The 16,936-nt window shown below is 38.9% G+C and overlaps 1 protein-coding gene across 3 annotated transcripts in view; it reads left to right on the top strand.

Annotated features, from left to right (window-relative positions):
- sipa1l1 (signal-induced proliferation-associated 1 like 1) overlaps positions 1-16,936 on the top strand; it is a 93,727-nt gene that overhangs the window by 29,807 nt on the left and 46,984 nt on the right. For 2 of the 3 annotated variants that reach the window (XM_026143588.1, XM_026143586.1), the window contains exon 2: positions 9,476-9,544. The exons of the other annotated variant lie outside the window; for it this stretch is intronic. The gene's annotated coding sequence lies outside the window, so the exon portion shown is untranslated. The remainder of the gene's footprint in view (positions 1-9,475; positions 9,545-16,936) is intronic. 3 annotated transcript variants of the gene reach the window in all.

The following is a 16,936-nucleotide window of genomic DNA, read 5'->3' as shown; positions in this document are numbered from 1 at the left end:
CTCTCAAAGTTCACCAAAATTTCATTAAGAATCCTCCAAAAGATGCCACATATAATTAAACAATTTAAAGATGAATTTGTGGGCTTGCATCATTAGATATTGGGCACCTTATACCGCTGAGGAGTTGTTGTAGATAAACTATATTAAGTCTGGTGCTATTTTAAAACGCTCCCCCCCCCCAAGTTTTAGATATTACATAGATTATTAAACGGCTGTAGTTTGTGTCTAAAAACATCTTAAAAATGCAAAACTCCCCAATGCTTCGGTGTGAGGGTTGGTTGGAGAGAGGATTGGAGAACTAATGCTGTATTTGAATTGTCTACTTTTCTTTCTTTCTTTCTTTTTTTTCCTTGTTTCTTTTCTTAAACAAATTGGGCCTGCATTCCCATTTGATATTTTGACAGGACTATATCCAAACCGTTTCTTCCAGCTGTCTCAGCTCTCAAATGGGAAATATGACCACAAAAGTTCCAAAAGAAACCCAGTTGTGGGAACTACAAAAGTGGTAACTGAAAAAACGGATAGAGAAATGGCAAAAAGATGAGAGTAGGAAGGAAAATAAACAATGTTAGAGTTAGGCAGATAGATCTGAGGACCATGCATTAGAAGATAAGGTAAAAACATTTGATCTTTAAAAGGGAAAAAAGGTAGCGTCAGATAAATGACTAGTAGAGCAGTAGAGGCTGTCATGAATGCAAAGGAGTGTGAGGGAAAGGTAAGCCTTGAGAAAATCTCGCCCCTGAACTTTATCTGGGAAAACAAAACAATTAAGCCCCAGTCAACCAACAGCCTGACTGTTTCTTTAGTTTGAGCTCTGAGGCTGAGGGAACTGCACAGAAAGCTTTGCAGTAGGCATTTTATTCAAAGACCTTTTCTGTGTGTGTTGCTTTGTGAGGTATAAAACTCACATCTGTCAAAGTGTCACAGGCTTGCTGTCTGGAGCCTTAACCTCATCTCCTCCCATCTCTTATAACAGCGATTGCCCTTGAAACCCCTGCACATCGTTTCTCACGACCATTAAACATGCAGCTGTCAATCGCCCTGTGACCGATGGCCTCATCGCCATTTGCCTCTGAGCTGGCTAGGCAAAATCAATACAAGCCTGCCTACTATGGATATTTGGGTTACTCCATGGACTAAAAGCAAGCATGTTTTTGACAACATGTAGCGTTTCTGTGTAAAATGGAAACTGCATTTCGAAATGTGTGCTTTGCTTGAAATATTAGGTAAACCTTTTCCACTTTTGTTTTGTTTAGCTTATACGTTAGTCCATATTTGACCATTTTCTCAGGGATTTTCTCTTAATTTAGCCACTTAACACTTCTTTATCAACCATTCAAGCATAACAAAGACCTAATTTCAAGGGACGAACCAGCATAATCTACGTAAAACTTAACAACGAACCAATTTTGCATTTTATTTTCAGGCACTTTGTTACTGGGAATCTCAAAAGCACATCATTTGTCCCCAATGCTTTAGTTGCATCTTCAAAAAAGCCAACTTTAGCAGGTTAAGAGGTATAAAATGGTAATTTTGCACCAACAAGATGATTCCGAAATATGCCAAAAACTTGGTATGACACCACTCCAAGTCACACCAAGTTTTGGAAGAACACATTGCAAAAATGAAGGACAAAAGAAGCGGCTATTTATAAGCTGATAAATAGTTTCTGTCATGTCAGGCAATGGGGGGGGCAAAGACATGGTAAATTGGCAAATCTCTGACTAACATTGACTCAAACTTTCTGACTTCATTGTCTGTGAAGGAACGCATGCAGACTCAATTTTAATCATACTTTATTTTCAGTCAATATGAGACTGAATGTAATACACTATGCATGTGGTCATTCTACGTATCTATCCACTGTTCATTGACCATTGATTGGCCTCCCTAGGGTCACAGACCTTAACCATATCAATCTTATTAGAGATGGAACAAAATGCAGCCAACATCCATAGAAGAGCTTTGAAAGTCCTTCAAGATGCCAGAAGAATTATTCCTGAAGACTTAAAAACAAAGCTTAGCTAAGAAATAAAGGTGCGCATACCAAACACTGACTGAACCATTTCCATATACGTTTGCACTCATTCCCATTTTCCTACCAAGGCATAAGACTTTTGCACAGCAGTGTGCATGCAGAACTAAACCATCGATTAAACTGCTATTGTCGCAGCACGGAGGTATGTTTGTGCCTGTATTTACAGACAGACACTCTCCCTGGTTAGTTTGATCAGTTAACTTAAGCTATCCTCCCACAGAACTTGTCAGACAGTGTTTTTGGCTTTGTCTGTAGTGATGCTACCTGGTACTGTGTTTAGAGTGTCAGAACAACAAAGAGCAGAGAGAGAACAAAACGCTGGGCTAATTGCTGTAAGTAGTGGGATTGTGTCTTTAGATGTCAGGTTTAAAAGCGTTGGCACGTACTCATTCTCCCTCTCTCGTCTTTTGTTTACCTTGATGTTATGGCGGCATTTTTCTTTTTCTTTGTGCGGCTGGTAAATTGGCATATCTCTGACTAACAGTGACTCAAACTTCCTGACTTCATCGTCTGTGAAGTAATGCACGCAAGGACTCAATTTTAATCATACTTTATTTTCAGTCAATATGAGACTAAAAGTAATAAAATATTAGATTAGCAGACAGAATTAGTTTAATTTGCCAGAATGAATGCTCTGACAGCTTCATCTGTCACTGTATACATAAATGAGTTAAACATGTGGTTCCAGTGACTGACAGACTGTTAAAAAACGTATATTGCTTTACTTGTGATTGTAGGCGCACATATGAATCAGCAAGTCTACATTAGCAAGGGAATAAAGTGATGTAAAATGTATTTTAGGTTTTATCAAACAGAAGAAAATGTCTTTTAATTCTACTTATAATCATCTTGGAGACATAAAAGGCGCAAGAAGTCTTCCTGGCAACTCTGCTTTGCCATGGCTACCCCTGTCGCTACTGATGTTTATAGTGTGAACTCGAGTAAAGGGAGAGGAAAATAAAATAAAAAAAGTACCATGTTTTTGTTGTCAAGCTGTTGTGGGCTGGAGTTTTATGAGCTTTGAGGCTGGGGATGTGGTAAGGGTGATTTATAGCTTTCATTATCAAGGTTTTACCACACTGTTGGTTCCCGACAGGCTCCCCACAGGTCTGCACACAGTTGAGGTAAGTGTGAAGGCTTACACTTTACCAGAGTGTGGTTAGACAAAGGCAGTGAACAGTTAAATTTACCTAAGGTGCAGCTTTATCCCCAGGGATTCAACTTTAATTCCTTCCGAAGTATGCATCAGGTGCTGCTGGGTTTTTGAGAAACGACACACATGGATTTTTTTCTCCTTCTTGTGCTCACTGCAAAGTGCAGACACAATCGTCTGGAGATGAGGTGTAAGAGTAGAGAGTGCAAAGGTTTCCTTTTTTCCCCCAGATGAACTTGTGAACTCAAGTTTCTTTACTGGCTACTTTTGCTTCACATTATCTTTTTATATTTCTATCTCAAGCCCTTTCTCTGGTATTTGGTCTTGAGCCCATCTTTTTGTACTGATTTGGCATGTTTTTTTATTTCCCTGTAAAACTTCCTTTTTTTTCTTTTTTTTTTGGTCTTCCTCTCTCCACTCCTTTCTCTTTAGCTTTGTAGACTTCAGCTCTGTTGTGATTTATAGTCATAGCAGAGGATCTGCTACTTTGGTCATGCTTTTCTAACCCTGTGCAGATGATTCCCAGGCTTTTTCAGTCACACAGTTGCTTCTTTTTCTTGTTTTCTTTTTCTTTCTTGTTCTTTTATTGTTGTGATACTTTGCTAAAAAACCAGCCACATCACTGCCATGACCACTTAACGGTGTCGTGGATAGAACAGTTATGATTACCATTAATTTTCTACAAAGACTCTTGGTATGTAGACTTTTGGAAAATGACATACTCACATGTCAGTGGTTATGAGAACACACTTGTGAAGACTATTACCATGATGACAGTAAGTCAGAGGCTTTAGTGGCCGGTGGTTGAACTCCTCCTGGCAAGTCAGGAGTTTCATGAATAGCTTTGGCCCATCAAAACCTGACTGGACGGCAGCGCGAGCTAGCACACACGAAACGTTTGCTGAATAGTAGCAGTGGCTAAAAGCAGGCCTAATCCAGCTGCAGGTTTAACCGACAAATAGATTTGATACAGTGACTCTGCCAGCCTGTATCCCCATTTTCCAAGGAGCTGAATAGTGTGGGAGAGAGAAACTGAGGCTTATGTCCCCGTGATGGAGGAATGTGAAGAGCAAGCAGTTGAGACTTGATAGAGAGCTATAGCCAAAGCATTGAAGACAGGTTTACAATGGGTAGAAAGTGAGGATAGGTGGCAAAGGAACAAAGCTGCTTCTGCTGGCTTGCACTGGCTAAGAAGTGGCTTTGGAAGGAAATCCACAGAGAATTTGATGCACTGAGTTTTTGCAAGTGCTGTGAGTCCCATACCCAGACACCTTCATGGGGCTTTGCACAGTATGCTTTTCCCCTCCCTCTATGCAACATGACCTACCTCAAACTTTATTGACTCACTTCCCTAATGTGGGGCATTTATAACGTGGAGTGAGAGTGTGGTATTTTTATGGGTCATTAAAAAAAAAAAAAAAAAGGTGTTGACTTTTTACATCAGCGTGGTGCAGTTTTTCTTTTCAGTCTTGGCATTTGTGAAGCATTGCCTGCTGATGATCAGAGACTAGGCAAAGGTAGAGGGGGTTACATAAGAAGTACTTACAAGGTGCTAATTATTCTTCAGAGTTCAATGCTTTTTCTCAAGTAGACAGGAAACGATAATCTAACGGCACATGTCGCAACACTTGAATTTGTATCTTAATAGGTGTAAGTAACGGGATGTGGCATCGTTTTTTTTTGTTTTTTTTTGGTGAGCATATTTTGGTAAAGCCTAATTTGTATAAATTGAATTCGTTGCAAAAGACTGCAAAATGCCAGCTGTCAGGTTCATTATTTCCCCATCTTGTCTGTACTGCAACAGGCTCAGGCTTTAAGCATTCATGATTTACACCACAACAGTATCACTGTGATGTTTCCGGACTCTCATCTTACCTGCCATTTGTTGTTTCTTCTCAGTTGAAGAAGCTTCTGTCATAATGTTATAATAAGCCGCAGGTCACCCTGGCTGCAAGCGTTGTGGTAAAATTCAGAATGAAAAGAGCGTTTCACAAAAATCTCATCATATCTAGTTAAATTTAAAGATGGATTTATAGAAAGAATTTATAGTTGGTTAATGAAACAATAAATGTGTGCCAAATACACACAAGAATTACTGCACTGAACTACTTGGCAAGCATTTGGTTGTCAGCTATGACCACCAGTAGCTGACTTGGAAGGGAACTACCTAAATCCTCTGCTGCATACCCTCTGCCAGACATCTGGACGCTGTCTGTTTTACGACCTGCAACTTGAGCTTAGGGTCTGTCTGAATCCAGTGTTCCAAAGTATGATTTGTATTATGAAGGTGCCTCCTAAAGAAAAAAAAAATCTAGCCAAAGGACACATTCCACTTAATCACGGGCTTTTTTGTTGTCATGTTGGATTGTGTTTTCTAGCCAAAGCTAACAGATTCCCTCTATGGTAAAATAAGAATACGTTATCTTACAGAAATCTAGAGTTGGCTGTTGAAAGTTTAATTCAGATGTTTTGCAGATTGAATTCGACGTTGATACTTTACTTAACTAGGCAGGCATAATCTTTAAATCCCAGGCTGATGTAAAGCTGATGGGTGGAAATGTATTTAATAGTTGCAGCTACATCTAAAAACTGACATTTTTATTTGCCTACTGCTTAGAACCAGGGGGTCAAAGCATCTTGCGTAGCTTGTGGCTTTGGCTTAAAACATGACCTTGAACTGGTCAGCCAGTCCGGACCTTTCCTTTTAATCTTGTTTTTAGCTTCAAATCACCTCTTTTTACTGCTCTCTAAAACTCATGTCTCCCAGACATTTCTGCAGTCTGTCTGGCTGCTTTTTTTTTTTTTTTTTTTTTTTTTTAAAGCACTTCTGATTTCTCCTACCTAACTTGTCACTCTCACAGCACTCAGCTGCTTTTAGAGAATCTTTTATCTGCCGTGACAGTCTTCAGTCTGTCAAAGCATTGGTCTTAGCTACGGCTCACTGTACTTGCCTGCATAAACTTAACGGATTTTACAGGTGCTTTTGGAGCTCTCATCATTCCAAAGAGTAAAAGATGATATTTTGAATTTTCTTAGCAGCTCTGGGACAAACTTATCAATGCTGGACTCTTTGATGTTTTATTTAACTTGTATGTGTCATGCGTGTCCATAGTTAATGACCACATGTTTTAAAATGTGTTTCAGCGGGGCTCATAATCATTAACTAGCAAGTGTTAACAGAGCGTGGCTAATGGACAAGTTTCTCTGAAAGTGTGGCCTTGTGAAGCCAATCGGACTTAGTGGCAGGCACAGCAAAATGTTGTCTAGTTGCTGTACATCTCATTTCCCCTGAATGTTTTAAATGTGGAAATGTGTAACCTGCCATTCATTTTCTAAGCATTACTCAGAGTCCTGTGTAATTTTTCCCAGACTGAAAATCAGCACAAAAAGCAGCTGTTTTGATAATGGATAAGTTATGGGAAGCATTTTCTTTTCCTTTCTGTGCTTCCCGAGTTTGAAATTCCCCACATCACATTGACCAGGTGCAGATAGTCCTAAAAGGAGTTGTGCAGTGGGGCTAAAGAAAGGTCATAAAGCAAGGACAGATAAGTAGAGTTTGTGTGATACAGTATAACCGATGATGGGCAGCGGTTTGGCGTTTAGTTGAGTCATACATTGGTCATCTTTGTTTTTTTATTATCAACTAGGCAACTGTGGAAAGTGCTGGAAGGAGTGAGTGTGTGAACATGTGTTCCAGTTTGCATAGAGTAGAAGGCTTTCCTCAGACTGACATGAGGGGACCATTAGCAAGCCTCATTAGGCTGAATGCCAGCCTGCAGAAACAGACTATGGAGAGGTCCAAGGTCCAGGTCAGCAGTCTGCACTAATAGCCTGGGGTATAGTGAGATGGCAATAAAGATGACTGCTGCTCCAAACTATTTTGCATCAGAGGATGGAAGAGAGTTTGGAGACTGTAACCAGGTTTGGAGATGAGGATCGGAGTAGAACAATTACGTTTTTTTTTTTGTTTTTTTTTGTTTGTTTTTTTTTTTTAAACATGGGGAACGGGAAAGTGAATTGATGTGGTTTTCTGCCTGCCGCCTCCTGTATGTTTATGGGTTGATGGGTTTCAAGTGTTCTCAAAAATTAACCATAAGGGGAAACGGGCAGTGCCATGAAGGATACGTATTATTACGTGTTGGATTTTGAACCCTGTTCATCTTTCTGTACTACTAGCACTACTGTTTAGGCTTAGTAAATGACAGTAAGTGATTAAAAGAGTGCAACCTGTGGAAAATGGTTAAACTGCTGAATTGCTACCCAGCTCTTCCACAAGATTGAAAATATGGTGGCAGTTGAGGGTAGCCAGTAGATCCTGTTCTGTAAAGTGTAAAGTTCTTGGAATTTAGTCTGTTCTGTTACTACAATGTCAATCAGCACGTGCCTGCTCGCAATGGGCGGATTGCATGCTTCCTTTAACATAACCACTGCTGTGATTAAAAAAGCGGAACAGCTGATAGTGACTAAAGATAGCACACAGATTGACTTCTGTGGCACAGTTGCACAATATAGTGATGTAACACTGATGAATCTATTAGATATAAATGTAGTCCTTTCTAGTGTTTGACCCATGCAGAGAAATGGGGATAGGTCTTTTTTTCCCCTTCAAGCAGCAATTTACTGATCAACTGTGTAAAAGTCTAATATACACATAGTATTGGCTCGTTTGATAATTGGTGTCTAGAAGGATAAGTAAAAACTTTATGAATGTATATGTTGTTTCTAGTAAACACATAATGCCTAAACAGCAGGTCAGATCACTGCCAATTAAACAGAAACTCGCCTTGCATTAGCTTTCTGCTTTAAGCCGAGTGTTTCCTACAATTAGAGCAGTGGCCTTCAAACTGTAGGACAAGGAGCCACTGCAGGTGGAGGCCAGACAATCAGGTGAAAAATACAGAGTTAACTTAAAGTAATTTAATGTATGTTTAATAGAAATAAGCAAGAGATGGCTGATACTGCTGACAGTTTCTTTTTTGGATGATAACAATTGATAAACTTGGTGTGAGGTTGTGAGACTTGCCACAATTTACTCCCTGAAGGCCTGACATCAACCCCAGCTATATATCAAGTGTGAGGTAAATTGGGTTAACTGTAGCTGAGGGAAGAAAATAAAAATAAAGAATCCCTTTATTCATTAGTGCAGTGTAAATTTTTGGGACAGTGCATTTCTGGGATCCTTCACTTATCATGAGTTTAGGTCTGACCTAATTGTTTATTTAAGCTGGGAAACAGATGGTTAAAGTTGGTATTGATCAGCGCTCATCACAACTAACATCAAATCAAATGAATTCCCACGACCACACAGATGGAAGTTATAACAAGCGTTTCTGCAGTGTGCAGAGTTGGCGAATGCAACTGCATCGGTTCTCCAGGAAATCCAACCAGCCTCCATAGGGAGGAAATGAAATACGTGCATGCTGGGATGTGTGTGTTTAAAAACAACTCCTAGATGACTGGTTTGACCTGTGATTACAGTGGACGCTGTACTTTTGTGAGCCCTTATCCCCAACTGTACAATTTGCATCTTTGTTTGAAGCCTGTTTTGGAATTTCAGTAAGCCACAAAACCTTACATATTATTTTTGTAACTATCCTAATGGATGTCATTCATTAGACTGTGTGTCAATTAAGATTTGCCCTTCATTACAGGCCTGATGATTTTTGCAGTCTTGTTAGTTTGTGTGTGATGGTCCTTGAACTGGAATTACCACAAGCATTTTGAGATACTCCATTAAATTAGCGCTTTCATTTTTTTCTCTCCCAGAGGCTTTTAGCTGAATATAATGAGCTAAGCAATTTTTTTTTGTGTGTGTGTGTCACTGAAAAGGACTATACCTTTTTATTTAATTATTTTTAATTTGTTGCTTTATTTATTAATTGGTTAATCAGTAATGCGGTTTGGTTTTCAAGTAAAAGCTAGTCTGTAGGGTGCGAGGTAAAAAAACAAACTTAAATTCTGGCTTTTCAGTGATTTAACAAGTTCAGTTGTGGTGAATCTAAGAGGCACTGTAAGTCCTGTAAAATCAAATACTCATGTTAATATTTAGATATATTGCAATTGTATGTTATTATTGTAGATAATGGTGTCTAAATATGCAAAATTCATAGATGGGTATTTACTACTTGGGTCAAAAATTTGTAATATTTTCCTGATTGGTCTCTCATTAAGCTCGTCTTTCATAGAAGCACTCTTTTCTCTACAGGTGTTGCATTTCTGTTATTTTTATTTGACCTCACTGTGTACGCTATTCCTCATGCGCAAATTATCATCTTCTATTTTAGGTTACCTGTACAGCTTTCAGGCTGTGTCATCTGCACTTCACTGGTGTTGACGAGATACCGGGATCAACAGTGAGTATCCAACTTGCTCAGCTGGATTTTCAGGGTCTGTTGGGTTACATTCATCATAGATGTTGATGCAGATGGTATCAGTGTTAATGCTCTTTTGTGTTGCTTTTTATCACCAAAAATAACTCAGAACTTCTCAAAGTAAATGTTTCTGTGCTTGATCTTCTTATAAGAAGAGCTGTTTTTATTAGATATTAGATATGTGGCTACCATAAAGATTCTAGCAACAGGCTGTCAAAGTACCAGAGTGTTTATATGTATTACAATTGTAATAATATAAAAACTAGCATCCTTAGAAACAATCAAACTCTTCCGTGTGCCCTTCACTTCTAATTGGCTTTCAGATGTAGTCTTCCTCCTGCCACCTACTTGAAATATGGAGTTAAACTTTATGGACACTGGACAGATGGTAGGTCTAGCAACTCTAAAGTAATTCAGTTGAGTAAAAAATGCCAGAAAATAATATCTTGGTTGTCTAAGGTATTCATAATATTACTAAAAAAATGCATAATAAATAAATAGAATAGAATAGATTGTAAAAATAAGGCGTAAACTGCTCTGAAATAAGAACTAGCGAGTAGGCGGCCCTTATCTATGAGTTTGAAACAGCATGTTTTGTTCCAGTAAATGCTTTGCTTCCCTCTCTGTGTATTTCTATCCCTCTTTCGCTTCTTTTTCTTTCTCTCTCACCTCCTCCCCCAGCCAGCATAGCTGCTCTCCTCTACTCCCACACACACACAGACACTACTACAGTCACACAAGAATGAGGGGGAGAAAAGAATGAGATATGGTGAAAGGAAAAACACCAGGGAAGAGAAATGGAAATTATAATAAAGAGCGAAGGAAATTAATATAATGGGATAGAGAGAGATAAAACAGAAAACGGGAAAAAAAATGATGTGCATAAGAATTTTAATGAAAATCTATTTGGACTCAAAAGTAACACAGGTGGTTGGTAAAGTCTGTTTATCTTGTAATTTAGAATCCTGGAAGTCCACGAGCCTTAAAAAAGAAGCGAATACAAATTTGCATGAAATATTTGGGAAAATTCTCATAAGATAGATTTGCATGAGTGTTCTCTTGCAGAACAAATATAAAGAAAAGCTGAGTGTATAGGACTCCTAATAATAAACCACTAAATTGCAAATGGCGTTTTCAGGCTTACACTATGATTAGTTTCTTTGACTTCTTCTAAAATGTGGTCTGAGCTTAATTTCCGTCTTAATTATAGACTAACACAATCTGGAAAAACTAATAACATGCAAATACGATCTTGAGTTTTAGTGAACACACAGAGTTATCATTTAAAGTTCAGGAAAATCAAAGTGAACCTCTGTGCTAACAGCTTCACCAAAACCAAAACCTCCTAGGAGTGGGTGTTTCAATTGAGAGGTTCAGAAGTGTGAATTGTAGAGGGAGCCCCTCACTATAAGTAAGTTATACAAAGTGTGATTACTAACAAGGTCTGGTTTCCTCAAGAATGAGTGATTGCTGTGAACCATGCCCCGATCAAAACAACCTTTACAGGACCTTTTAGTAGAAGCATTTTACTCGAAAAGCATACAAAACCCTTGGATGTTTATCATTCCACAAGATCAATTATATTCAAATGGAGGAAACGTTGGACTGTTGCTGCTCTTTCTGGGAGTAGGCGTCTTACAATGATCACACCAAAAGCACAATGTGCAATATTGAAAGAGGTGAAAAAGAATCCATGAGTAACAGCAAAACACCTGCAGAAATCTATACAACTTGCTATAATCTTTGCTCACATCCTCACTATAAGAAAAACACTGAATAAGAATGGTGTTAATGAAACACCACCATAAAGGAAACCACCACACTCCAAAAAATGCCTTGTGGCATGTTTAAAGTAAAAAAAATAAACAAAGAGAAAATCTCCTCGGTGGAGTAATGAGTTAAACACACATACATAAATCTGCATTTTGGAGGGAGAAAACGCACTAATTCAAAGTACGGTGGAGGCAGCATCACTGTCTGGGCCTGGACATAAAGTTATCAAAAAGAATTTCAAAAGGTGAAAAGTTATCAATAAATTCTGGGGAATGATTAGGAGACATTTCATAAAGCAATAAGGAAAAACGTCCATAGTACATAAATAAACAACTAAATGGTTAAGAGAAGAATGGCGTCGAATGGACAACTTGAGTCCTGTGGTCTGATTGATATCCCAGCCAAGCAAGATGCCGACTTGAAGAGGGGTTATCAATACAAAAGGTTTTGTATGAAGAATAGTCCAGAAATGTTCCTCTTTATTGCACAAATCTCATCAGTGGTTACAGGAAGTATATAATGAAGGTGGTTGGTGCCGAAGAATGTACATCTATTTTCTGCTTAGTCAGTTTAGGCTGAAGAAGTTAGTTGAAGAAGTTGCACTTGAGTGTGTCTAGTGATAAGAGGAAATCAGTACCATGCAGTGACTGTCTGTTTAGATGGCAATGAGTCACAGTAACTGAAGCTAATTTCCATAAATAGTAATATGTCCCTAAAGAGGGAGGGGAGTTTTACTTTTTGCAGCAGCCTAAATGCTTTTAAGGACAAACTCATAAACTGTCCAAAGGTTCAATATCAATATTAACCTTGTTAACTAATAATGGCTCCAGATTTATAATTTGTCAGACAAATACACATTTTTGTAGTTTTTCCTCAGATGAACCTCTGTGCTAAGAGCTCTTAAACAGTCAAGGCAAATTAAAAAACAAACAAACAAAAAAACCCTTGAGCTACAATTTGAAAGTCTGCACTTCACTCACATTTTCATTGTAACCAAACAGAATTGATGTATTAGCCCTACATGGCCAAGCATCCATGTCTACTATAGTAGCTACATCTATAGTCACTCCTATACAGTGGTTTGCTAAGTTTGCAGAATCTATTTAAACACTTCTCGCCTGAATGGATATCAACTCTTTTTGAAAAAGCACTTCCTTCACTTCCTGTTTGCCCAGGTTTTCCAGGTTTTGTTCCGCTGCAGGCAAATGCCCCATAGTGTTGACACATGTCAGTGGTTGTTTTACAACCTTGAACATCTTTGCATGAAGTTGAACTGATTTGATGGCATACATCTTTCTGGATGGTTGTAGCAGCACCGCCTGTGCTTGCAGTGTTTGTATGTATGATTGGAGGATGGAGGCAGCCATGGATGGATGGAAAGAAGAGAGAGTGAAAGCATAGTTGACTTGATGGACTGACTTACTCACTTACTTTAAGCATCCATTTCTTTCCCACTTTCAGTCTCAGCATCTCATCTCCTCCCACATACTCTCACATTGAGTGAGGAATCAGTCCTTCTCACTTCTATTATCTCTCCATATCTATCTCTGTCGCTCTCTCTGCCACTTCATTCTGGCCATTCTGTACCAATCGAATACGCCTGCTGTGGGCACGAATGAGTCCCACAGCAATCATACCACGTCCTCATTAGGTCTATTCTAGTGGCCCGCCTTATCCTGCTTCATCCCTTTTCTCCTATAATTGGGCAAAAACCTCTGCCTACCTGTCAGCAGCAGCCCCAGTACAAATGCTGCAATTTATTCTTTACTGCCACAGGGCATCTTAGAAGTGTGTAGGTTTTGACAATGGTTTCAGAGTAACCATGGGACATTGCTGTCCAGTGTCAATTATAGCAAATAGCTGAATCCTGGGGAATCAGTTGTTACACAGTCCACCACCACCTTTGCTACCTTACGTTAATGACTGTGCCACTGACAGAAAGAGGCAGCTTTTAAAAGTGAACACTCTCTGGTCACGTTATTAGTTACACTGGTTCTGCTGCTTGTTAAAGGAACTATCTAATCACATGGCAGAAACTTTAGGTGTATAGACACGGCCAAGAGGATCTGCTGAGGTTTAAGCCAAATGTCAAAATAGGAAAGAATTGTTTCTGCTGATACCAAGTACAGATCAATACCATTGCTAAATTAATCATTTTTATTCCTCACTGAGGTATTTTGAGTAAGGATTGCACCAACAGCTGATTGATGCATCCCTAATTTGTACTGATCAGCTGCCTTTGAACTAGCATCATTCAGCGATAGCTCACAATGTATATGCAGATGAAGAGATGTAGAAAAGGTTAAAAGGTGAAGTTCAGTAACTTGCATAAAAAGTAACATGGCAGCCACTGACAGAGCGGTTGTGGCTAATTACAAGGACACGACCGGTATGTTGGCCAAGCTTTGTGGTGAATTACAGTTTAACTGAGTGTGCGTTTAGCCATTTTTCTTATGGTAAAAGCATGTTTTGTGTTGGTGAAATAAAATTTAAAAAGGGCCTCCAGTAACTTGCGTATAATGATATGTCTGTGATAACATGGACTTATATTTGGGTCATTTAATGGCTGTTTGCAAAGAGTGCTTTAATGTTTTAAGAGTTTTCATGTAAAGACTCAACTGAAAATGCATCAGAATAATGGCTGTTATGTCTCATTAAAAGAAGGGAAAGGAGCTATGTTTGTGCTAATGTACGTGTCTTTGCAAACTGCTCATAAGTGAAGAAAAGTACAATGAAAGAATAGAAGTAGCCCATAAGACTTGATGTAAACAACATAAAAGCACAGATCTATCGAATCTCAGCAATTTGGACTGCGGGTGGTGGTGTAATGATGCAGTGGATATTTTTTGGCACAGTTTGAACCATTTAAACACCATAGCCCCTCTGAGTTTTGTTGGAGAGTGTACGTGTGCGTAACATCTTCTAATGGCTGCTACAGCATGACACCATGCCTGGTCACAAATCTCAAGTAAGCTCAGGCTGGTTTCTGGAACATGACAGTGAGTTCACTTACATTAAGTGACTTCCACGTTCACCAGATCTCCATCTTTTTTTCAATGCAGTAGGAGAATTGCATCATTAAGGTGATACCTGTGTCTACAGCACATCCCAAAGGTGCTCTATTGCAGCGGTCTCCAACCCCCAGGCCACAGACTGGTACTGGTCCATGAAGTATCAGGCCGCGAGAGTTGAACCTCGGTTGTGAAATTTATAGCTTTCAAGGTTTTTAATCATTTACTCAGTTTCCCTGGGCTTTTCCCATGTTGTAGTAATGTATCTTATTTTGAAAGAAATATTTATGTGTTACCATAGCGACCAGAGCGCATTAAGGGGCAGAGAGGAGGATGTCACTCTTAGTGTTGTTGGCGCATTTCAGGAATTCACATTTATTATTATATTTACAAAATGCCACAGTTTCTTTCTTAGTTGTATCACTTTATGTTGTTTATCTGCGACACCTTAAAGGGCGGCCTGTGAAAATATTGTCTGACATTAAACCGGTCCGTGGCACAAAAAAGGTTGGGGACCACTGCTCTATTGGATTGAGAGCTGGTGACTGTGACCACTTGAGTACAGTGAATTCATTGTTGTGTTCAAGTAACCAATTAGAAATTATCTGAGCTTTGTAAGCTTCCTGTGTCTGACTGGGAAGCAGTGGGATGGTGGTTAACACTGTTGCCTCACAGCAAGAAGGTCCTGGGTTATCTCGGTTTAATCCGGCTTCCTCCCACAATCAAAGGACATCCAGTTAACGGGTGTAGGTTAACTGGTGATTCAGAATTTCCCATAGTTGTGAAATAGTTATCTGTTATGAGCTTTGTGACATGCTGTGTTATCCCGCTGGAAGCATGCCTTGATGACCTATGGACGTGGTCACCATCAATACTAGACTCTGGTGTTTAAACAGTGCTAGGTTTGCATTAAGGGAACCTAAATGTGCCAAGGAGATATTCCTCATATAATTACAGCACTGCCACCAGTGTCAGCCATTGTACAAGGAAGGGGTGAGCCATGCTTTTTTTTTTGTGTGTATATACACTGGAGTCTGAGCCCTAAAATCTAAATGCTGCAGCAGAAATTGAGATAGAGAGACATTTTTCCTATTTTTGTTTTAATTTTTTATTCTTTGGTCCAATTTTAGTGAGCCTAAGTGAATTATAACATCAGTTTGATGTTTTTGTCTGGCAGCTGGGCAGCCAGCGTCAATCTGCTGCTCTAAACCATCTGCTTCAAGGTTCAGTGTGTTGTGTGTTTGGAGATGCTCTTCTGCGCACTTTTGTTGCAACGACTGGTTATTTGAGCTCCTGCTGCCGTCCTATGAGCTCGAAGGCTCCTGTGTTCTCTGTCATTAATGAGGCATTTTCACCCAGAGAATTGCCATGGATTTCTGCCATGCAACCGGCTCATTACTTGTTTTAATGAGCAGTTGAACACGCATACCTAACAAGTGGCCGGTGAGCGTATTTAAGTTCATTTATTGACATAGGTGGATTGCTTGTTTGGGCTGACTACACATGATCGGGTGGTACTTTCTAGAAGCAAAAATGTAGTTATGCATACTTATTTAGGTTAAAAAATATTTTTTTTTATACTGTTAAAGCTTGAATTTTTGTAGCATACCTGGGTTTGGTGGCTTTTGTATATTGTTTCAAATGCCATTAAAATAAGAGCAAAACTAAAAGGGCAGAGTAGATGAAGAATGAAGACACAGTTAAAGATATTTTATTTAAAATGGGGGAAATTTGGAATCGAAGAATACTTATGTTATCAAAAGCAGAAGACATGTGGTAGCATAATCAACTTTGTTATTAATACAATAGTTTGTATGTTGTTATATATATATATTTTTTCTTGGAAATTAACACTCTGGACTTTAGTCATGAGAATAAATGTCTCATCCATTCCCCATCTGACCTGCCACTTCCTCTGGGTAAGCAGGAAGAGGCTGAGATGTGTTTCCTGTTGGAATATGAGACTGCTTCCTTGGCAAAAGCACAAGCTGGCATAGCCCTGGGTCTGAAAGCAACAGGAAGGAGTAGGGTTTCCTTACTGTATATTCATTGCACTCTGCATTATCCCCATCTCATTACAAGGCAGAAGCAGCTATCCGTACAATCCTTTTTTCTTTTTCTTTTTAAAACTTTGTAGGACTGATCATTCTTGACTAGTCTAAAAATCTCACAAACGAGAACTACATCTAAAAGGAACTTTTCAAAGTGTGCAGTGACAATTAAGAAGTTGTGCTACCATAGTTATAATCTCTTTTATTTTGTCTTTATAATAAGTGAATACATAAATGTAAAAACTTTAGTTACTCCTTGGTGTAGTGGGTTAGGTATTCACTTAACAAGCAAAAGATCCACGGTTGAATATCTGGAGGAGACACAAATTCCTTTCATTTATCAGGAATGGCATCCGACATAAAAACAGCCAAATCAAAAAGTGCTGTGAATAACAGAACCTTGTGAATAATGGAACAGCTGAAAGTAGCTTTATGAATAGAAAAAAAGAATAATATTTGGGTTTCCCATCACTGGTTACTTGTAAGCATTTAGCAACGGTATGTAGTATTAAATTTGTTATGTAGAGTACAAACACACA

Source organism: Astatotilapia calliptera, chromosome 15 (assembly GCF_900246225.1).
Source record: "Astatotilapia calliptera chromosome 15, fAstCal1.2, whole genome shotgun sequence".
In the NCBI taxonomy this organism is placed as follows: domain Eukaryota; kingdom Metazoa; phylum Chordata; class Actinopteri; order Cichliformes; family Cichlidae; genus Astatotilapia; species Astatotilapia calliptera.
The sequence above is the reverse complement of the archived record's forward strand: the minus strand, read 5'-3'. Positions and strand labels throughout refer to the sequence as shown.